At 44.1% G+C, this 24,557-nt stretch overlaps 2 long non-coding RNA genes across 2 annotated transcripts in view; one reads left to right on the top strand and one right to left on the bottom strand.

Moving 5' to 3' along the window:
- Window positions 1–24,557, bottom strand: part of LOC144308463 (uncharacterized) — an 852,603-nt gene that overhangs the window by 484,935 nt on the left and 343,111 nt on the right. The gene's annotated exons all lie outside the window — the stretch shown is intronic.
- LOC144309011 (uncharacterized) lies at window positions 37–6,389 on the top strand. The gene is made up of 3 exons (XR_013375156.1): window positions 37–429; window positions 927–1,050; window positions 6,279–6,389. It is a non-coding gene; the product is annotated as an uncharacterized LOC144309011 (long non-coding RNA).

A 24,557-nucleotide genomic window follows, 5' to 3' on the forward strand; every position in this document is an offset into this window, starting at 1 on the left:
AACAGGAAGGGGGCGGGGCTTCTGGGAGCTCTTAAGGACGCCGCGCTCTAGATGGCACCAATCTGAGAGTGCGGCTCCTGCGGTTAGGGGTGGGTCCGGTTTAGTCCTGTTCCCAGAGCGCTCAGCCCGTGGGAAGTTGGCGTTCTTCTAGGGCTGTCGGCCTGCTCTCCTGCTCTCCTGCTCTCCTCCCGCGCGCCTAGTCAACACTCTGGCCCACTGACCTGGGACAGACAGGCTTTGTCACAAGTATCCCAGGAAACTACTCCCATTCTCTTTACACAGGAGCCCTGAAGTCCTCCTCTATGCCCACCTCTGTGGCAAAAGTAGCCTGTTTGCTCCCCGTCCCATCCCACAGAGGATCCTCCTTCTTGTCTCGCCATGCAGTGTCTGCTTGCACTTGGACCTGGAGTCCTAAACATACGGATAGCGGTAGGTGCTGGAGACTCAGAGAGGTCAAGTACGGGATGGAGGTGGGTGGGAGGTGAGTTATTCGCTTCTGAGGACCAGGCCATCGGAATCTCAGCTTTGGGGGAGAGCCTTGTGAGGCCCGGGAGCGCAAATTTAGAGTCTTGTCCTGTCTAAAGGATCAGGCAAGGCCTCAGAATAGGCCAGCGGGGATGAGAGGACACCTCGATAACGAAAGACATCTCGAGGGCAAAGAGGAAAAGGCACAGGCAGACGCCTTTTGAAAAAGCAGAAGCGGGCATCCTGGCCCCAGGACGCCAGATTCCAGCCCCTCCCGGCCTTGCCATCTGGGTCTTTGTCTCCCAGCCCGGGCCCATTCTCCCCGCCCCTCCTCGCTTCCTTGCTTACAACTTTGGCTCCATCCCATAGCTCAGACCCTCCCGGCCCGGCCCGCTCTCGTGGTCCGACCCCAACAGGCATACACCCACGTGCTAATGTCTCCCCCTACTGATCTTCCATAGCACTGCGGGAGCCCTGGAGAAATTGGAAACTCTCACCCAGGAGCCTGGCACACATAAACCCAGCGCTTGACTTGAACACAAGACGTGGGACAGACGTGGTGGCCTTGGCAAAGACCGCGTTCTGGTATGGGGAGGGAGGGAGAGCACTAGGAGGAAGATCTGGCTTTGGAGTTGGCTTTGGGACTGCCAAGGATAGAGTTTCCTTGCTGCTTCTTGATGGAGATAATTAGATGAGCAACATTCCCAAAGTGCTCTGCCATTTACACTGCTTCATGTTCTTATCCCACTCAAGTAGGAGTTTCTCCCTGGGTCCTATAATGATCTCTTCCTGTATTTGGGGAGGGGGGAATAAGGAACTAGACCCTTCCTACTTTTAGGGACAAGTCTACAGGGTGAAAGGGATCTGGGTGGCTAGGGACCAGGAGGAACTATGACGGGTCTCTCGGGTGACAGCTGGACCCCTTATCGGGGTGTGAACAGAGAGATGAGAACAAGGTAAAAGGGCACATCAATAATACAGCTTGGAAACTAGGATTCCTTGAAGTGTGTACATGGCACCTGAGTATGGAAAAAAGCCTGCTGCTTACCGAGAGCCTACTCTGTACTGAGAACCAAGTTAGATGAGTTTCCTCACATAGTACCTTGAGATAAGTCCCACTCCCCCCATTTCACATAAGAGGGAGGATAAGGCTCTAGGAGGAGAAGGAGCTCCACTGAGGTCATTGAGCTAATCAGTGGCAGAAGCAGGGTGTTCCCCTCCCCCAGGCTTATCTGTCTCCAAAGCCTATACCAGTTCCAACACCTGTACCATACTGACTTGCCACATGTTCAGCTCCTTCTCATTTACTTGCTTGCATAATTGATTAGAAGCTAGTTCATGCTTGGAAGGCAGCAGCCTTCAGGATGGCCAGGACTCTACTCTGTCCACAGGTTTCTAGGCCTGGAAAGTTCATCTGTGTTCCTGGTGACATCTCCAAATTCCCACCTAAAAGCACCCCACCGACCCCAGAACCAGCCTCAGATTCTGCCACCAGCGTGCCTCAGTTCCCCTTGGGAGGCAAGCTCAGGACCAAGTAGGGGATGGGGGAGATGAGGCTATGGTCCCAGCAACTCCTGAGTGTGTGTTTGCACACCTAGCTCTGGGTGAGGAGGGCAGCAGAGGAAAGAGGAGAAGACTCTTTGTGTCTAGGCCTGCTCTACTTGCTGGTCACCCCTGATCACAGCACAACCTTTCTGCCTCAATCTGTCCATTCAAATTATAGGGGCCTCAATAGCAGGACTGGGCCTACTCTGCCACAGCCAGGGCCAGTGACTCCAGGTCCCCACCTCCTGTCCCACCCCAGCTGGGCCTCAGGTGTAACAATGCAGGCCCCTGTGGTAGGGAAAAATGACTCTCCACGGGAGCCAGAGAAGAATTTGGGATCTGTGGGTCACGTGGGTCCTCTTTTATCCAAGCCTCCCAGATCAGTATCACCAAGCACATACACACATACACACACACACACACACATACTCTTCAAGGTTCAAGTCTACCAGTGTTTCCTGAGTACTGGTGCTAGCCTCTGAGCCAGGCCTACCCTGGTGACCCAAAGAAGAGCCCCATCACACCCTGCCTCTGAGGAGCTCCAAGCATACCAAAATCTATACGTGGGGACTTCCCAGACCATGCAGCCCCCAGAGAACTACAGAGAAGTTCCTTCTGAGCTTGGCTTCCCACACCCATGGGAGGCAGGGAGGTATAAACTTCAAAGCCACAGATTTCACCGCTTACTAGCTATATCTCCTTGGGCAAGTCACTTTGTTTCTGTGTGCTCCAGTTAATCCATCTATAATTTGGAGATCATCCCTCCTGCACAGAGCTGTGGTGAGGGGTGGATGAAATAATGTACAGCAAGGGCTTAGCACCATGCCTGGCCCATCATGGTGCTCATTCTATGGAAACTCATTCTTCCACAGAGACACCCTCATTCTCATTCCTACTCACACAGGTTCTTGCTTTTGCCTGTTCACTCACATTGTGTGTGCAAAAGCACAGTTTTTTTAGCCTCTCTTGTGTTTTCACACAAAAGTACATAGTCATACAAGAACACTTGGCAATTCATGTCAACACCAGGTGGCAGGCCTGGTTTCTGCTCCCGTGGAGCCTAGAGTCTAACCCTGACGTTTTCTCATATCACTGTTACATATACAAGCCCTCATATTCTGTGGCCCCTGTCCTTGCCCACCTTGCACTCTGAGATAAGAGATGTGAACTGATTTACCTAAGGCCACACAGCCAGGAAGTAGAAAAGTCAGGATTTTAGCCTAGGCAATTGAGCTACACAGTTTGTGATGTAACTGATGTAACTCCTGTAGACTCTCAGGAGTCTACACTGCTATCCCCAGGGCTCTGGAAAGGAGTGTGTGCCAAGGGGTGAGTCTTGTACACCAAAAGGTCAGGGAAAAGGAAGCCTACTGCTGAGGCCCAGGGCAATGTAAGCTGGAACAACCAGTGAGGCTGGCAACACTCTGTTGTATCTATAGTCATCCCCGGCCTGCCCTAGGTCTCCTGTCTGTTCCCTCAAAGACCCACAGCCTCTGCAGGTACCCTCCTCACAGACACACACAGCCAGTCCCTACAGGGAGAGGGGGAGCTGAATTTCTTGAACACCCACTATATGCCAGGCACTGTAGCTGGGTACTCTCACCTTTGGTGCTATATTATCTTAGTTTAATTCTCACAACATCCCTGACATAGACATTGATAGGCCTACTCTGGAGATGAGACAAACAGGCCCCAGGCTCCAACTGTCTGCCTCTTCCATGCCCTCTCTTACCCGGCTGGTTCATTCCCACCATCCATTTCTCTCCTGTTCTGCCCTCTGCCTTCAGTGCTCTCCTATCTGAGATCTGCTGGAGTCTATGTTGGACCCAGGCTGTCCTCCCTCCCCTACCAATACCTAGTTTCTCCCAAATCACTCTTTCACTGGGTTAGTGTCAGGGCAAACCCAGGATGGGGTTGGAGCCCTCCTGCTCTTCCTCCTGCCCTCTCCTGGATGCACCACATCCCAGGACTAGGTCAGACCAAGCCCCCGGTAGACAAACCTTGCAAGTCTAGTTTCACTGCAGCCATAAAAATTTTCAGTGGCCGGTGAAGGAGGAGGTGGTCCCCAATGCCGACGGTTCGACCAGACTCTCAATGCCCAGTCCCTGCCCCAGTTTCACACCTGGTTTACAGGTGTTTGCCTTGGGATCACCTTGATCTTCCAGGTGTCAGCCTGGCCCCTGCTCACGCTATCCACAGGATACTGGGAATAGGAGGAGCTGTCTTCTTGAGATGGCCCTGCCCCCTCCCTCCCTCTCTCTTTATCCTCTCCTTATTCCACTTTACCCTACTGTGGACTTCTAGAAATCTGTCGCAAACCTTCAGGCCCTATATAGGCAAATGACCTGCCCCTGTCCCTGAGAAGAGCCTAGAACAGCACATCTGAGGGATCCCTGGGTGGCGCAGCGATTTGGCGCCTGCCTTTGGCCCAGGGCACGATCCTGGAGGCCCGGGATCGAATCCCACGTCAGGCTCCTGGTGCATGGAGCCTGCATGGAGCCTGCTTCTCCTTCTGCCTGTGTCTCTACCTCTCTCTCTCTCTCTGTGACTATCATAAATAAATAAAAATTAAAAAAAAAAAAAGAACAGCACATCTGAGAGACAGAGCATGAATCTGAACTGCAGCTGATACCTTGGGTTCCTTAGAAGCCTCACTTTTGACATCCTTGCCCTCCTGTGTGGCACTGATCTGGACTCAGCTTCCTCTAGCCTCCCTCCTGTCTTGTGTTCTCTGGTCCAGCAGGGGGCAGTCTAGGGAGGGAAGGAAATCCCACCACACTCCTGTTACCTGGAGAGTATGCAAAGCAAGGCTGGGCCATTTGTCAACTGTCAAAGTCTCAGGAATTTGGGGGAAGGGAAGCAGTAGCTGTCCTCACCTGCCTTTGACCCCATCCTACCTCCCCATCTCAGAAAGCCAGTAGGCCTTGGGATGGATGATGCTGGCTGGAGAAATAGCATCTTTGCCCAGTCCTGCTCCAAGCAGAGCAAACTCTGGACAACCCAAGGAGCACAGGGAAGGGTAGCTGCTTCCTTATCTCTCCAGTCCCACTAGATCTGACCTCTCAGCAGCCTATGAGGTAACTTCTCATGAAGGTTAAAAGGTCAAGTCCTGGGCTTCCTTGACTGATAAACCCAGGTCAACTGGCAGAGAGGTCATGAGCCCCTGGGAACATCCTGAGGACACATAGTCATTGACAGATACATGGCACACAGGCCTGTCGGCCCCCAGCTGCCCCTTAGCCAACCCAGCCAGGATCTCTGACATCTCCCCTCCCTACTCACAACTTAGTCCTGCTTGCTTTAGAGACCTTCCATCCTACCTTCGGTCCAGTCAGGAGGGTCCCAGTGCTTCCTCCTGGGCACAGTGTATCTACCAGTCAGCACACGGTTTCCTTCTAAGCCATTGGTCTCTCCACCTAGCCTTTTTCCATCCTGCCCCCACCATGCCTCTACCTCCCCAGAGGGCTGCCTGACTCAGGGTTAGGATAAGACTCCAATTAAGGAACGACCCAGCAGCTTCCGTATAGGAAGTCAGCTTCTTGGGGGAACATAAATTTCCTGGGTCTGGCTCGTTTTTCTTTCACAGACCCTCTCTGAAACACAAAATAGAGCCCTACAGCAGCCCCCAACCTCAAGAGGAATTTTGTTCCTTGGACTGGTGTCCTGGGAAAGGATGGGGAAGTCGGGAAGCTGGGGGGCTTCTGACGCTTCTGAAGAGTGTCATAGGGGATTGAAGCTCTAAAGACATGGGAGGGAGGTGGTGGGATTTCAGAGGTGGGGAAATAAGGCATTAGGTAGGTTGTTGAATGAAAGGGATAGAGTCCCCAAGGAAATCCTCCCTCTCTGCGATAGTTTCCCTAGTTTTCAATCTCTGTCGACCCCCAGTGGCCAGCCCAGTATATGCATTCCCAAAGCTGACCTAGCACTAAATCTGGCCACTGCGGGCCCAATGGGAAGCAGGGGACACTGCCAGCTTTGGGTGCTGGCCTGGGCTAGGCTAAGCCAAGAACATCCTTCCTTCTCCTCCCCATCCTCCTTCCCAGTACTCTAAATCCAATCTATCCAGGCCTACCTTAGCACCCACCTCCTCTGGTCAGCCTTATTGTTAAGTCTTAGAAAACTTTCCTTCCTTTGAGCTCTATATCATGACTGTACTGCCTGTGACTGGCACTTGAATTTTCATTATTTGTGTACATCCCAACTCTCCCACTAAATACTAACCTGGGGCAGAAATCACTAACTGCTTATTCTTTACCCTCTGCATCAAGGTCAAGCACGAGGATGGGCATGTAGGAGGTGTGCAATAAACGTTAATGGTGATGATGATGATGATGATGTTGGTGACAGCTGCCATCTACTAAATTCCATGTACTTTGTACCCATTTTCTCATATAAAAGTCATTTTATGTACAGACCAGGCGACTAATGTTATCAGAAGTCAATTGACCTAAGCAACACCTCACATATAGTAAGTGGCAGACTCCAAGGCATGATGCCGGTTTCTCTGGCACCAAGATATTGATATCTCCATCTCCTACATACCATACACTACCTTTACCCTTGGAAGGGACATGGGGATGACTACAACTCAGTTCCTGACAACAAGGCATAGTGTGAGCCACAGCAAAGATGGTATGTTCCACAGAGCATGGAGGAACTGGCTCTGCATCCTTCCAATTGTTCTCTAGTTTGCTCATTTGACAGAGCAGATTGCCAAGCCCAGATGCAAGTCTCCCAGGTCCCATCACACAAGGAGACTGGGGCCAAAAAGGACACTTCTATGAACAGTGACTGCTTAAAAAAGTCAAGAACCCATTGCCGCAGAGGAAGAGTCCATCAGGCATTGCTAGCAGTAGAATACTCAGACTCATCCCAAGAACCAGCATGGGTCAGTTCAGTACACAAACACTGCTGGGCCTTCTCTGAGTCTGATGGGAGCTGGAATCTGAGAATTAAAGAGATGAGAGAGATATATGAGTTACTTCCCTTCTCTGCATGCTGTGCCCAGTTAGCTAACAGTCTTAGGCCACCAAGCACCACTGAGTAGAGCACCCACTGATCTGAACTTTCCTCTTTTCCATGATTTCCCTGAGCTATTTTGCCTTTCTCCAGCCCGGTGACCTAAGAAGAAACCGAGTCATCTCACTCCTGCCCTCCCTCCTTCCTGAAGTAAACTGTTTGCATGAAACTCCTTAAGTCACTCCATTTTCCTAGCAGTCCTTCATGCAAAGAGTACCTGCTGGGGCTGACAAGGAAAAGAGCCCATTGTGGGTGTCTGAGGTGGTTCAAGCTTCTCTTCCCTTGCCTGCCTCCACCACTAGGGTTCCAACAAGGCCCTGGCTGAGAGTGGGCAACCCTGGCAAGCAGGAGTCTTAGTTTCCCAAGCACATTCTGCAAGGAGCAGAGCTTTCAGGTTTCAGGTTGGACTTTCCACAGTTTATTAAGGGATTTCTTTTCTTTTCTTTTTTCTTTTCTTTTCTTTTCTTTTCTTTCTTTCTTTCTTTCTTTCTTTCTTTCTTTCTTTCTTTCTTTCTTTTTTTCTTGCCTAAGTGGATGACATTTTAAAAATGTCCAATGGGGATTCCTGGGTGGCTCAGCAGTTTGGCGCCTGCCTTCAGCCTAGGGCGTGATCCTGGGGACCCAGATCGAGTCCCACATCGGGCTTCCTGCATGGAGCCTGCTTCTCCCTCTGCCTGTCTCTGCCTCTCTCTCTCTCTCTTTCTCTCTCTCATGAATAAATGAATAACATCTTTTAAAATAAATAAAAATAAAAATGTCCAATATGGGCACCAAGGTGGCTCAGTTGGTTGTGTCTGACTTTGGCTCAGGTCATTTCAGAGTCCTGGGATCGAGCCCTGTGTCTGGCTTTTGTTCCAGTGGGGAGCCTGCTTTTCCATCTCCTTCTCCTTCTGCCTCTCCCCCCACTTGTGCTCTGTCTCACCCTCAAATAAATAAATACAGAAATTAATTATTAATTAAATCTCTAAAAAAGATAAAAATGTCCAGTCTGAAATGACCAAAGCCAGGCAATAGAGCACATGCCTCTGACTCTGAAACCTGTTTTTTCTCACACGGGTGCAAAACAGAACTATTTCCCACAAGAAAACTCAGCCCTGCTAGCAGGGCCTCCCAGGGCTACTGCCGGGCAGAAGCATAGTGATCTTCCTCTAGGAGCATATGTGCCCTCACCGGGCAACCCACCTTCCATCAGCAGCAAACATCCTCACTCCCAGCCTCGCTGATTGCTAAGACTGATGGATGTGCACATACCCTGCCACACAGAATATTTGCACTCCTGGAGCTCATTAGGGAAGTCGGGCTCACACACTGCCACCTAGCCCTTAGTAAAATGTGTACCTCCAGAAATAATGACTCCAAGAGCCTTGCCTGAAGGCGTGCAGTCCAGCAAGCTATCCTGACACCCTAAATGATCCCAGGGATAAAATCAGATCCCTGGGGTCAGTGGTGCTTGTTGGAGATCGTGGGAGCGCAAATCACTGCACATAAGTCAGTAGATCACCATGGGCGGGGCAAGGATGTCAAACAGTATTGGGTAGCCTGGTGACATTCACTGTAAGGGGTGGGAGCCTACTTCATAGAGCTATTGTGAGAGTTAAATGGGTAATATATGTGAACCATGTATACAGCATGCACCATGGATGTGTTAGCCCTTACTAATGGTCTTTTTGCCTTCTTCAAATATTTATTAGCCAATTTGTATTTCTTCTCAGCTTTACATATTCCTCTCTTTTGCCTTTTGGGTTTTTTTTTCTTAAATTAACTTGTAAGGGCAGTAGCGCCTGCCTTTGGCCCAGGGCGCGGTCCTGGAGTCCCGGGATCGAGTCCCGCGGCGGGCTCCCTGTGTGGGGCCTGCTTCTCCCTCTGCCTGTGTCTCTGCCTCTCTCTCTCTCTCTTTCACTCTCTCATGAATAAATAAATAAATCTTTAAAAAAAGAAATGGAATATTTCCTACTTTGTTCCAAAAATAGTAGCTTGATAAGGATTTAAAGCAATGCTTGGTGTAATGTTTAAAAAAAAAGAATAAGTATTAAGAATATTAATTATTTCTTCAAATTCTCTTGGACTTGGAGCCCAAATTATTTTTATTATGTTTTTGCCTTTAAGATTATTCCTTATAACAGCTTTATTGAGATATAATTTACATACCATAAAATTCACCCCTTTAGAATGTACAAATCAGTAGGCTTTAGTATATTTGTATAGTTGTGCAAACATCATTATTATCTAATTTCAGAGTATTTCATCATGCCCTAAAATTCCATATACATTAACACCCACTCCCCATTCCACATACCTTTCTCCTCTCAGCTCCTAACTACTACTAATCTACGTTTTATCTTAGTGGATTTGCCCACTCTAAACATTTCATATAAATGGAATAATAAAATATGCCATCTTTTGTAACTGGCTCCTTTCACGTTAGCATAATGGGGTTTTTTTGTTTTTGTTTTTAAAGATCTTATTTATTTGAGAGAGAGAGAGAGAGCACAAGTGGGCGGAGGGGCGGAGGGATAGAGAGGAACAGACTCCTCGCTGAGCAGGGAGCCCGATGAGGGGCTCAATCCCAGGACCCCAGGACCATGACCTGAGCCAAAGGTAGATGACACCTAGGCACCCTGGCATAATGTTTTTGAAGTTTGTCCATATTGTAGTACATGTCAGTAGCTTCTCTGTTTTTATTGCCACATAATATTTCATTGCATGGATATATCACACAATGTTTAGGCATTCATCAGTTGATGGACATTTGGGTTGTTTCTACATTTTAGATATTTTGAATAATGCTGCTATGAACATACATGCACAGGCTTTTGTGTGGACATATATATTTACATTTTTCTTGGTCTCATATACCTGGGAGTGGAATTCCTGGGTCATGTGGTAATTCTATGTGACTTTTTTAAAAAAATATTTTTTAAAAGATTTTTTATTTATTTATTCATGAGAGACAGAGAAAGAGGCAGAGACACAAGCAGAGGGAGAAGCAGGCTCCATGCAGGAGCCCGATGTGGGACTCGATCCTGAGACCCCAGGATCACACCCTGGGCCGAAGGCAGATGTTCAACCACTGAGCCACCCAGGCGTCCCTATCTGTGACTTTTTAAGGAACTTGTTTTCCAAAGCGGCTGTACCATGTTACATTATTACCAGCAATGTACAGGGTTTCAATTTCTCCACATCCTCCCCAACATTTATTTCCTTTCTATTTATTTATTTATTTATTTATTTATTTATTTATTTATTTATTTATTTATGATAGTCACACACACACAGAGAGAGAGAGAGAGAGAGGCAGAGACGCAGGCAGAGGAGAAGCAGGCTCCATGCAGCGGGAGCCCGACGTGGGATTCGATCCCGGGTCTCCAGGATCGCGCCCTGTGTCAAAGGCAGGCGCCAAACCGCTGCGCCACCCAGGGATCCCTATTTCCTTTCTTTTTGATTATAGTTAAGTTAGTGTGTGAAGTGGCATCTCAACCTTTTCATGTGCTTATTGGAAATTTGTACATCTTATCTGGAGAAATGTCTATTCAGATACTTTACTCATTTTTACTTGGGTTATCTGTCCTTTTTTTTGGGGGGGGTTATCTGTCTTTTTAATGTTGAGTTCTAAATATACTTTATATATTATGGAGACAAGTCCCTTATCAGGTATATGATTTGCAAATATTTTCTCCCATTCTGTGGGTTGTCATTTCACTTTCTTGATATTGTCCTTAAAGCACATTGTTTTCTTTTGTTGCTTATGTTTTTGACGTCACGTCAAGAAACCACTGTATAACCCAAGGTCTCAAAGGTTTACTCCTAAGTTACTTCTAAGGGTTTTATAGTTTTAGCTCTTACATTTAGACCTTTGATCCATTTTGAGTTCATTTTGGTGTCTGATATGTGGTAGGAATCCAACCTAATTTTCTTTCTTTTCTTTTCTTTCTTTCTTTCTTTCTTTCTTTCTTTCTTTCTTTCTTTCTTTCTCTTTCTTTCTTTCTTTCTTTCTTTTTTCAAGTGGATATTCAGGTATCCTAGCACTTTTGTTGAAAAGACTTTTCTGTCCTCATTGAATTGTCCTGACACCCTTGCTGAAATTCAATTAATCATATGTTGGAATATTTATTTGGGAGTTCTGTCATTCCATTGATCTACATGTCTATTCTTATGCCCATATTATACTGTCTTTATTACTATAGCTTTGGAGTGAGTTTTGAAATTGGAAAGTGTGAATCCTCTAACTTTGTTTTTCTCTTTCAAGATTGTTTTGCCTACCCAAGGTGCCTTGCATTCCATATGAATTTCATGATCTGCCTGTCAAATCTGCAAAACAAAGCCACCTGGGATTTTCATGGGAATTACATTGAAACTATAGATTAGCTTAAGAATTGAATTTAAAATATCAACTTTTCCAATTCCTGAACACAGAATATAACTTTCCACATAATTATATCTTTAACTTCTAGTTTTCAGATTACAAGTCTTGCACTACTTCTGTTAACTTTATTCCTGTATTATTCTTTTGAAGTTATCATACATGTGATTGTTTTCTTAATTTTATTTCAGATTGTTTGTTGCCAGTACAGAGAAATACACATTTTTGTACATTGATCTCCTTTCCTGAAACGTTGCTTAATTCATTTGTTACTTTTATAGGCTTTTAGTAGATTTGTTATATTTTTTTGTACATAAGACTATGTACTCTGCAAATAGCGATAAATATTTAGTTTTTCTCTCATTACCTGGATACCTTTTATTTATTTTTCTTGCTATATTGCCTTGGTTAGAGCCTCCAGTAAAATGTTGAGAAGAAGTGGCAAAAGCAGACATCCTTGTCTTATTCCTGAACTTAAGGAAGAAGAACTCAGCCTTTCACAATTAAGCAAGATGTTAGCTGTGAGTTTTTTTGGTAAATGTTCTTAATCTGGTTGAAAAAGTTCCCTTCTCATCCTAGTTTGTTGAGTTTGGGGGATTTTATTTATCATGACAGAATGACAAATTTTATCAAGCACTCTGTGTCTATTGAGATCATGTAGTTTTTGTCCTTAATTAATATGGCGTTTTAATTAATTAATAAGGTATTAAATAAACGTTTTATTCCAGGGATAAATTCCACAGATTCATAGTGCTTAATCGTGTTTATTGATATGTTACTGGATATGGTTTGGTCTGTAATTTTCTTATGATGTCTTTGTCTAGTTTTAATATTAATAATATTTACTTCATTGAGTTGAAAAGTATTCTCTTCTGGCATTAGGATTCCCCAAAGAAATAGAACCAATAGTATATAAAGAATTGGCTTATTCACCTGTGCAATAATGGAGACTGGTGAGTCCAAAATCTGCAGAGCTGATGTGCCAATTCAATTTGGGAGGTTGGCAGCTGCTGTAGAACCAGGAAGTGCTAATATCCCAGTTCAAAGGCCTTCAGGCAGGAAGAGATGATATTCTAGGTTGAAGGCTGGCAGGCAGGAAAATTCTTTTATTTGGGGCAAAATCAATAAGGCTGGGGAGATCAGCCTTTTATTCTATTCAGGTCTTCAACTGATTGGATGAGGCCCACTCATATTATGGAAGGCAATCTGCTTTACTCAGTCTGCCAATTTAAATGTTAATATCATCCAAAAACACCTTCACAGACATTCCCAGAAAAATGACCAAATATCTAGGTATCCCATGACCCAATAGAGCTGGCACATAAAATTATCTATCACAAGTCCACCCCTTACTAACTTGGCACCCATACCCATCTCCTTAAACCACACTTTATCTCCAAATAAAGACAATAACAAGGTTATAATTCTACCAGCATGATACAATTATCCTGTCTACAACCAAAAGCACATTAACCCCTTTCCCAGATGAGGGGGTTAAGTCCTTGAGTGATGTTTACTGTCCCCATGATATTCCCGTAACTTAAATAATATGATGCAAAGTTAGAAATACTTAAATACTGATACTCAAACCTTCCTCTTTCTTTCTCTTATAAAAACACTTGTCACTGAATTTAGAATGCACCCAGATAATCCAGGATGATCTCCTCTCAAGCTCATTAACTTAATCATACCTGCAGAGTTAGATCTCTTTTCCAAATAAGATAACATTTGTAGTTTACATAGTATTAGGGCATGGGCATATATTTTTTAAGGCTACCATTCGGGCCAGCACAGCAGATAAAGGGGTGCAGGGAATGGAGGGCCAAGTGCAGAGAAGGTATAAAAAGGGACTGCCATGTTGTGTTTGTCTCAGGCGCCATCATCACCACCACAAACATTTGAGTGATAACCATGTATCAAGCTCCATGCTAAGCACTTTATATACATTATTTTATTAAAGTGGCCCAACCCTCTGAGCTGTTACTATTATCACCCCCATTTGCCAATGAGGGAGCTGTGGTAAGAGGAAGTTAAGCAACTTGAACACATCACATAGCCAGGAAATTGTGTGCCTGCTTACTAGCTGCCTGACTTCATATCCAGTATCCCTAACAGCCCTTAGCTCCCCCCTCAGACAGGCCTGGGGATTGGCATTCAATGCACTGGCAGTGGTTTTAGAAGCATCCTCATGATTTTTGGGAGCCTGGGCTCTGAGGTCGAATAGTCTTGGGTTTCCTTTCTGTTTCTGCTGCTTCTGTTGAGCCAGTGATAAACTGGGGAGTAACCATTTATTCATTCATTAAATACCCACTATGTGCCAAGAAAATAACACCTATCAGCAAGCTGTGCAAATCAAATGAGTTCATATATATAAATATCTTGGCACATACTACAGGCTTAGCAAATAGTGGCTATTATTATTATTACTATTATTATTATTATATGTACAGCTTTGAGAGAGAGAGAAAGAGGGAGAAATGACCAGAAGGTGTTACATTTGAAGTGAGACCAGATGGAGTCCCCAAGACCTAGGCTGATTCAAATGCCAGGAAGGCAATGGTACAAACAGGTAGAAAAAGGCTAGGACGCTTAGCTAGACCCTGGAGAATGTAAGACTGCCGGGAGATCACTTGCCATCAGGGAAATACAAATCAAAACTGCAATGAGATACCACCTCACACCTGTGAGAATGGGGAAAATTAACAAGGCAGGAAACCACAAATGTTGGAGAGGATGTGGAGAAAAGGGAACCCTCTTACACTGTTGGTGGGAATGTGAACTGGTGCAGCCACTCTGGAGAACTGTGTGGAGGTTCTTCAAAGAGTTAAAAATAGATCTGCCCTATGACCCAGCAATTGCACTGTTGGGGATTTACCCCAAAGATTCAGATGCAATGAAACGCCGGGACACCTGCACCCCGATGTTTATAGCAGCAATGTCCACAGTAGCCTAACTGTGGAAGGAGCCTTGATGTCCATCGAAAGATCGATGGATAAAGAAGATGTGGTTTATGCATACAATGGAATATTACTCAGCCATTAGAAACAACGAATACCCACCATTTGCATCGACGTGGATGGAGCTGGAGGGTAATATGCTGAGTGAAGTAAGTCGATCAGAGAAGGACAATCATTATATGGTTTCACTCATACGGGGAATATAAGAAATAGTGAAAGGGATTATAGGGGGAAAGGAGGGAAAATGAGTGGGAAAAATTAGAGAGGGTGACAAAACATGAGAGACTCCTAATTCTGGAAAACAAACAAGGGGTAATGGAAGGGGAGGCGGGCGGGGGGTTGGGGAGACTAGATGATGGGCACTGAGGAGGGCACTTGACGGGATGAGCACTGGGTGTTTTACTATATGTTGGCAAATCAAACTTCAATAAACAACAACAAAAAAGTTTGTCATCTCAGTCTGAATTTACATGAGGTGAACACACGAGGGCGTATGATTCTTACAACAGACTGGCTCAGAGACTCCCAGAGAAGCCCCAGGCTCCTGCTCCCTTGTTTCTATCTCTAGGGCGAATTTTACTTATTTATTCACGAGAGACACAGAAAGAGAGAGGCAGAGAGAGAGGCAGGCTCCATGCAGGGAGCCCGATGTGGGACTCGATCCCAGGTCCCCAGGATCACGCCCTGGGCCGAAGGCAGGCGCCAAACCCCTGAGCCATCCAGGGATCCCCTGTTTTATTTTTTCATAATGTTTATCGCAGTCCAAAATTACCATTTTTCTTATGTCCTTGCTTTCTGGCATGCACACACACACACACACACACATACACAAGCTCAGTAAAATTTGTTGCTATGTTGTACAGGGAATGGACCCTCATCAGAGAGCTTATGATACAGGTGTAAGAGTAGTTGAGGGCTCGTGTGTCAAGATCAGCAGGCCACTTCCATTCGAGAGGTATGAGTTCTAGGAGTTGTTGGGTCTTGAGTGAGGCTTTGAAGGATGAATAGCCCTTGAAAAAGTGGAGGTAAATGAAGAGAGAGGAGTCAATGAATAACAACAGCAACAGCAGTTCTTATTTTCTGAATACCACTTTGGTAACATACCTGTTTCTCAGCCCTGCAGTAAAGCAGTGAACAAGCCAGAGGAGACCCTGGCTTTGGAATGGCACTCACATTGCAGTGAAAGGAGACAGGACCCTTTCAGATAGTAACCAATACTATAGAGAGGATAATGCAGGATACTGGTATGGAAAGAGATGGACATAGAAGTGGGTGGGGTTCCTGTAGAGGTAGGTAATCAGGAGTCTTTGAAGAGACCATGTCTGAGCTAAGATCAGAATGATTTAAAAAAAAAAATCCGGGGGATCCCTGGGTGGCGCAGCGGTTTGGCGCCTGCCTTTGGCCCAGGGCGCGATCCTGGAGACCCGGGATCGAGTCCCACATCGGGCTCCCGGTGCATGGAGCCTGCTTCTCCCTCTGCCTGTGTCTCTGCCTCTCTCTCTCTCTCTCTCTCTCTGTGTGTGACTATCATAAATAAATAAAAATTAAAAAAAAAAAATCCGGGCACCCAGATTCCAGTTCTACACATGAGGCTCATTTCCCCTGCATCCAGCCCTTGCCACTTCTTTCTTTCTCTGTCCTCTGATCTTTCTCCAGAGCCTTTCCTTGCTTCCTCTGGCCACATTCTACTCCTTTTACTGTTAATCGCTCCAGTCTGTCAAAGCCTCTTTCAATTTTCCTTTATTTAGTACCAATTCAACAAACCAAAAGGCCCCTAATCGATTAATCTTTATGCTTCATTTTTCCCTGTCACACTGGTGAACTCATAATAAAAGTAGTAATCTGACAGGAATGCTCTGGAGATTGTCCTACCTAATACAGAGTAGGTACTCAGAACATATTAATTCTTTTCTTTCCCCCCTCCTTGATATTTTCAAACATGAAGTGTGTTTTTAATTTTATGTGTTCATCATAAAATAAATGAAAGACACTGTGAAGAAGAAAAGAAAAGAATAGCAATCACCCTCACAAATTTCCCATGACTCAAAGGTAATAACCATTTAACCTTTTGGTGTATTTTTCCCAGGATTCTTTTTTCTAGATTTCTCTTTAAAAAAAAAAAACAGATTTATTGAGATAAATTTGGCTACCATAAAGTTCACTTCTTTGAAGTGTATGGTAGAATTTATTAGCATATTCCCAAAGTTGTGTGATAATCATCACTATCTTATTTTGGAACATTTCATAACTCCAAAAAGAAACTTTGGACTCATTAGCAGTCACTCCTATTTGCCCCTACCCCATCTCGAATCCTAACTAACCATTACTTAACTTTTTGTCTCTATACTCCTGCCTATTCTGAAAATTTTATAAAAATGAAGTCTTTTGCGTCTGCCTTGATTTCAAGGTTCATCCACGTTGTAGTATGTATCAGTAATTCATTCCTTATGAATTCCTTGTTCCAACAAACAACATTTTGTTGTATGGATATACCACATTTTGTTTATACATTCTTTAGTTGATAGGCTTTTGACTTATTTCCATTTTTTGCTATAATGAATAATCCTACTCATCAGTTTTTATGTGGACACATATTTTATTTTTTCTTGATTATTATTTTTTCTTGATTATTATACCTAGAAGTGGGTGTGCTGGATCTTATGGTAACTGTTTAACATTTTGAGGAACCACCAGGCTATCAGTGTTTCTTTCTTCATGTTATGGTGATACTGTAATACAATCACCAGTATTAGCTTTCTGAGACTTTATTTCTTCCCCTAGTTTTTGAGTCAATAAGGCATGGGCTAAGCCCTGGGAACACAAACATAAATAAAAGTTACTCATTATTGTCAATGAGCCCACAATCTAGTAGGAAAAGCAGACACATCAGGTTAAATTCCATGTGGTAGGTGCTATAGTAGAGAGAGATTTACAAACTGCTGAGAAAGCTTGTTGGAAAGAGAGCAAAACTCTTCCTGTGGGGTGGTAGGGAAGGTTTCCTGGGGGAGGTGACATTTGCAGAGTCTGGAAAGATGAGTATGGGTTCATGAGGTTAATGAGGAGGAAGGAAAGGAGGAGACAGAGGATGAAGAGGGGGAGAATGCCAAGCAGAAGCAACAAAATGTGAAAAAGTATGTAAGCATGAAAGAAAATGGCACCCAAGATGCTACAAATAGATTGGTGTGGTCAGAGTCCCAGAGCAGTGACGATACTGGTAATGTAGGTCAGGGCCAGATTTTGAAGGGCTTTGAATGACATGTAAAGAACTCATAATTTAACCTGTATCATTGGAGAGCCTTAGAAAGATATAAGGTCAGGATATGGCATAGTTAGAATTACAGAGTTTAAAAAGTACTTTTAAGGGGCACCTGAGTGGCTCAGTTGGCTAAGCGTCTGCCTTTGGCTCAGGTTATGATCTCAGGGTCCTGGGATGGAGCCCTGGGTTGGCGGAGCCTACTTCTCCCTCTCCTTCTGTCCCTTCCCACCCCACCCCCTGCTCATGCACACGCTTTCATAAATAAATAAATAAATAAATAAATAAATAAATAAATAAACAAACAAACAATCTTTTTAAAAAGTATTTTAAAATCATAATATATACATTTTTACGGTTAAAAATCAAGGAGCAGAAGTGTTTATTATAATAACCAGCAGTCTCTTGCTCCATCTGTCCCATGTCAGACCCTCTCCTCTTTTGTTTCTCCTGATAATTAGTTTCCTCATTTATTCCTAATGATATGCATAAGCTGCTATTTCTTGATCTATCAATTTAACACACAACCCCTCCACTTTTATCTTTGCAATATGCATGCTATCTTTGTATATCATACTCCTATCTATGTGCTCCCATCTTTCAATGGACACCACACCATTTTACACCCCTCTGGCAGTGTATAAGAGCTTCAATCACCCCCTTGCTTTTCTGTGTAGCTTTAGACAATATACTTGTACCTGTATTTCTTGTTTTATCAACACTAGATAGTATTCCTTGACCCATTCTGCGAGATATTAGTGGCCCTGCTTTTCCTTAATGCTCTCCTCTCCTTTCTACATCCTATTTCCTGTCACCTGTATTTTTAATTTTGCATTGTCAAGATTGATAATATTTGCATTCTGTTCTATAAGCTTAATTAAATCTTCCATGCTTTCTCTATAGGTTGATTCCAAATAAATAATGGTTGCATTAATTATTGTGACTTGTACATTTTGTTCCTTTTATAGCTAAGTAGTTTGGTGCCCCCATTTCCCTTTCTTATATAGCTTTTTTGTATTCTACTGTTGCTGGGTGGAAGATTCTGTATATGTCTGTTAAATCCAGTTGGTTCACAGTGTCATTTAGGTTCTCTATCTTCTTATTGATCTTTTGTCTGGTTATTCTATTATTGAAAGTGGGATATTAGAATCTCCAAAAATTATTGTAAAATCATTTATTACTCCCTTTAATTTTGTCAGTTTTTGCTTCATATATTTGGGGATCTGATGCCATTCAGGATGGTCTCAATACCACATTACTATCTCAAGGCTATATCTTTGGGACAGCTTCTAAGAGCAGGAAAGGCAAACAGTATCTACATTCCAAGGACAGAGGAGTGGGTGAGGAACCTCTGATTGCCCTGGTCCAGCTCACCAGTCAATTGGTGGTTATGTTCTCTTCCTGACATCCCCTAATAATAACCTTGTATTTGGTAATGGATTCTCATATATGACACCAAAACATAAGAAAAACAATTCAAATAGATAAATTTTAATTCATCAAATTGTTTAAACTTATTAACTTGTTTATAGCAGCATTATTCATAATAGCCAAATGGTGGAAATCTCCAGGGTGCTCACTTAGGTCTCTAACCCCTCACTGTGGCTTCTACTTATAGGCCTGGTAGGGAGCTCACCTCTCCCTGGCCTTGGCCTTCCACTGCATAATATCCCCCTTCAGGAGAGTCTTCTTACCTCCTGCAGGCCTTTGACCTCCCTACTTGTAATTGAAACATACACTCCCTCTAGCAACTTCTTAGTTCCCTTTGATCCTTACGTTTTCTTCCAACATTTTATACATTTTATTCATTTTGTTCATTGTCTGTCTCCCTTCACAAATATGAGCTCCATGAAGGAAGGGATTTTCATATGTTTTTGCCTCTCATAGTCACTGCTGTGTTCCTCAGCATCAAGAACAGTGCCTGGTACATCATGGGTGCTCAGTAAATATTTGTGGGATGGATAGGGTTTCACAGTCCAAATCTTCCACTATCAGCCATCCAGCCTACAAAACATTGTAGTATGCACAACATCCTACAAGCCCATGAAGTATGGAATGGACAGTGTGATTACAGAGAACTGCTTGGTTCCTTTGAAGGGCTAAAGCTAGTATCTTTTCTTCTGGTTTCCATGTCATGGCATGCATCTCACATCCATCCCTGCAGCCTGGACAGACTTCTCCTTCTCTCAACTTTCCTGGCCCTTCCTAGCAGAATCCCCAGGTTCAGCCAAAACTGCCTGATGACATCAAACTCTGCCCCAATCCTATCCACTTTCATTGACATCTATATCTACCACCTCTTTCCTGGATAGTAATGCAATCCAATAAACATTGGCTTACCATGTGAGATACCAGACTATTCCCAGAATGTTCATTAAACATGCAATTATTAAATACCTACAAGATGTCATATGAGGACAAATAAGTCTTGATCCCTATCCTCAAATTGATGCCAGTTGAGTAGGGGAGTCTAAAATGTAACTAGATTCATACTAATTAGTATGAGCAGTTTTGTGACAAAGAGAAGCCAGAGGTTGTGGGAGCCCAGAAAGGGAACTTCCAACCAAGACTGGCTTTCAAAAAAAGAAGTTGTGTAAGCTGAGGCTAAAAGGGTGAGGAGTTTGCCAAGTGATGAAGTAGGAAGGAAGATGTTTCAGGCAGAGGAATAAGTGTGTGCCAAAGTCTGGAGATGGGCAAGAGTGGTTTATAAGATAGAAGTGTTGCCATCTACTAGGAAGTGGGAGAGATGAAGCTGGGAAGAAAGCATGTGTCAGACTGTGGGGGGTCTTGTAGGCCATGGTGAGGAGTTTGGATTTTATCTAAATAGCAATGGGGAACCAATGAAAGATATTTCAGAGATGTGGAGCAAGGGTTGGAGAGGGACAAGTGAATTCAGGAAATCAGATCAGTTAGGAGGCACGATGGTATTCCAGGTGAGTGATGAAAGATGATGATGACCTTGTGGTAGTAGTGCAGATATGGAGGACGGGGCAGACTCAAACTTGAGATGTAGGGAGGAGACAACAACAACAAGAACAACAACAAGAACAACAACAACACTGGACTTAGAGACTGGTTCACTGGAGGATCTGATTCAGGAGGAGAGAGATGCTGAGTTGGGTTGGGGCCAACCAAAGCCATGGTGGCTTTGAGTTGCTAGTGAGACTCCCAAGGAAAGAAGTCCAGTAGGCAGATAGATATAAATGCTAACATTTTTTTCTCAAATAGCTCAGTCCTGCCCATCTTTGGATTCTCCATACTCTTCATGATTTTCATCCCTTTGCCTTGTCATTTTTACTAGATCTGTATGTCCATACCTCTCTTCAATCTTCTTTCTGAGGCCATCAGTTTGTCTGCTCACTTCCATCCCATTGTGTTCTTCTCTGTTCCATCCCAACTAAATATCCCTAAGTACATCTGAATATAGCTGCATATCTCTGATTAATGCATTATTCTATTTTCCATCAGTCAATTTCTTCCCCATAGTGAATTTTTAATTGCAGATATATACATTAACTCTTGACATAGCATCATCTGATCAGAGGCTTTTGAACTACTAAATAGAAATACCCTTATAATGTGAAGCCAAGAGAGGGTAAGTGAGTTGTCAAGAAGGTCATACAGTGAGTTCATACTTGTTAGGAGAATCTGGTACCTCTGCACCCCAGGCTGGTACTTGAGTGCATACAGTGGATTCTTCCTAGCACAAAAAGGGCTGCTTAAGATATTGAGCAAACAGAGAGGGTGCTTATTTGCCATGAAGACATAAAATGAAGCTATGAAATTCCCCTTTCAAACTCTCTCAGCAGAGTTGCTATTCAATTGACTGGTTTTTCTGCTTCAGATAGAGGTTTTACTAGACTGACTTCTGCCCCATATACATTCTCACTGGGTTGAATATAACCTAACAAGTAGTAAGTAAGCTATTGGGACCAGTCCATGGGGAGATAATGGAGACAGATATTTCTACTCCAACAGTACCCCCATTACAGCAGAGATGTAGGTGCCTTATTGGCCAATCCAGAGATCATCCAGAGATGACACACTTGTTAAAACAGTGGCTTCTGAGAGCTGAGAGCCCAATGGAAAACAATAAAGGCAAAATACCTACAAGAATGAGGGTCCATCTCTTCCAGACCTTCCTTAGGGAGAAGGAAAACGTCACGATGGGAGTAAGGGACTCTCTGAGGCCTTCAACCCACTTGGTGGCCTCCTTGTGACCTGAAATTTGTGCCAGCATCCATCCAACTTACACAGAATGACTTATAATTATCACTGAGGGACAGGAGACCTAAGATCCAATCTCTTTTCCACTACTCAGTAGCTATACGATCTTAAACAAATAACTTAATCTCTCTGAGCTCCAACTGTCAATTCTGTAAAATAGTAGTAATTAGTATCCACCTCACAGTGTTGTAAGATGCTGGAAGCGTGTGAATATAAAAGAACTCTATAAACTGTAAACCAGTGGACAAGTAAGAGGACGTTTTATTGCCAGGAATTCTTCCTGCTGTCTGACCAGCAATCCCACCTCTAGCATGCTCTCCTCTTGCTGTAGTGTCAGCCCATTCTTCAAAGGTGGATGAGATAACTTCCAAAGACTACAGCTGGTTTCCTGAATCTTGTGGAGGCCCCCACTCTCGTTTTACTTAAAAAATAGAGTTTCAAGGGTACGTGATCTCTGGCTTCAGACCTCATAGGTATTGTCACAAGCAGAGGGTGCAGATGGGATCTGGGTGGCCCCCAGGGTGGGACAGATAAGTACCCATGCTCAAAATTTGCTCCTTTCCTTCCCCTAGCAGCCCCTCTTCCAATAGCAGAAAGCGAGCCCCACAAAGCCACCTCAGAAATCTGCATTTTTAACATACTCTTCAGAAGATTACAATGAAGACTTTCCCAGACCAAACAGCTGCCTTAATTATTCTTCCTGGGTTCCCTGAAAGGCAATACCTTATCCTAAATGATGGCAGTGAGACATTGTGAGTGACAGGTGAGAGTGACATTTGGGGTCCAGCCTCTCTGCCTCTCTCAGATGATACCTCATGAGTGTGACCACAGGGTCCCACAAGGTGCAAATATGCTTTGATCTTCCCATGTTTCAGTCAAACAAGCTTTGTCTCCAACCTCTGCTACAATTCAGCCTGGGGTACTGTGAATACCACAGGAAGCCTAAATAATGGAGAGGCACAAAGCTGATTTTTGTGAGTCTGGGGAGAATACACACAGTGGCTTGATGGAGGAAGACAGCGGGAAGCCCCTTTCAAAGAGGACATAGACGAAAGGAGATAGAGAAACTGGGACGATTGGTCAGAGCTCAGAGTGCACGTTCTGGGAGGTACCTTTGAGGGAAATCCAATGATAGCATGAGGAAGAGGACAGTGTCTGGGTGTGAATGATATTATTTCCAAACAGCTTGAGGGGAAAGTCCCTCAGTTCCTTTTCTCCATGACTATATCACTGATAGCAGAAATTGGTGCTCTGCATTTTGTCAGTGTCATAAAACACATAACAGACAAGGAAGAAGGAATCCCCAGTCGAAGTGCCACCCCTAATATAGATGTACTAGGGGTGAGGAGAGGTAAAGTATCTATGAAAAGCTTACAGCTCTGCCTCTGCTACCAGTACTAAGATCTCCAGAAGAGCCGGATAGCACTTGACAAGGATGCTGCACAGAAAGAAGGCCCCAACAAAAACAATGGTGGAACCAGAAAACTGTAAATCCTCTGTCATTCCTAATTGTCTGTTTCTTTATCTCTCTGCCTAATCCAATCAAAATGAAGAGATTTTCCAGGTAGGAGATCAGAGTAATAAATCTAACATTGATTAGATGCTTTATCATATATCCCAGACTATTCTTAAGCCCCTTATGGATGACCCACTTAATCCTAGAAGATTGGGACTTTTATGACTCTAAATTTACAGATGAGGAAACTGAGGCACAAAGAGGTTAAGTAACATGCCCATAATTTCCATTTTGGGCAGGACAGGCCATATTATACTGCAGTAGTAAGCATCACTTAAATCTCAGGGGCTTAAAAAGAAAGTTTACTCTCACTCATCTTGTATGTTCATTGTGGGTCAACAGGAGGGTTCTAGGACCCAGGCTGGGGAAGCAACCACCATCTTATGACAGTGACACCACCATCTCAACCTGGGCTTCCACCATTGCCAAAACTATGGAAGACAAAAGTGGACAGTTGAAGATGTGCCATTAAATGTTAGATCCAAATATGACCCCTATCACTTCTGTCCTCACTTCTTTGGCCAGAACTAGTCACATGTCCACATCTAATTTCAAGCAAGTGGGGACATATAATCCTCTGTGCATCTAGAAATGCATAGAGAACCTACTATTGATGAATGTCAATGATGCTTATCACTATCCCACACCTGGCACAGATTCAACACCTCGCTGCCTGGTTCTCAAGCCTCCAGCTCTCTATCATTCAAGTTGACTTGTCTTCTCCTGTGCCTCCAAGGACGATCGCTGACATTCCTCCTATAAGAGAGCTAGCAATTGACAAGGTCTAGGGTGGGATGGATGGAAGACTCAGGCCTCTCTCTGTCTATTCAATATCTCTCTGTGACTCTTGCCACCAAATACCTCAGGATCCCACGATGTTTTCTACCTCCACTCCTGGAATAAGTCCAAGTCCAGTGTCCCATTCCATTCTCTGATCTTGGAGGGGTAGGAGTACATAGACTTCTGATGAACGTCACCGTACCCCACCCCTACCACTAGCTCAGGCTCACATAAATACTTTTTTGTTGAGTTTTGGGTGCTGGGAGACAGAGGAGTGGAGACAGAAAAAACAGATTGAAATTGGAAGTCCTCACCCCTGGTGAGCAGAGAATAATAGCAGAAGTTTAGCTTCTGCTAAACTGGCTGAAGCTTCTACCACAGCCTACCAAGGTGATGTCAGAAAACTGAGAAAGGGTTTGTATAAAGGAATATGAG

This window comes from Canis aureus, chromosome X (genome assembly GCF_053574225.1).
Source record: "Canis aureus isolate CA01 chromosome X, VMU_Caureus_v.1.0, whole genome shotgun sequence".
In the NCBI taxonomy this organism is placed as follows: domain Eukaryota; kingdom Metazoa; phylum Chordata; class Mammalia; order Carnivora; family Canidae; genus Canis; species Canis aureus.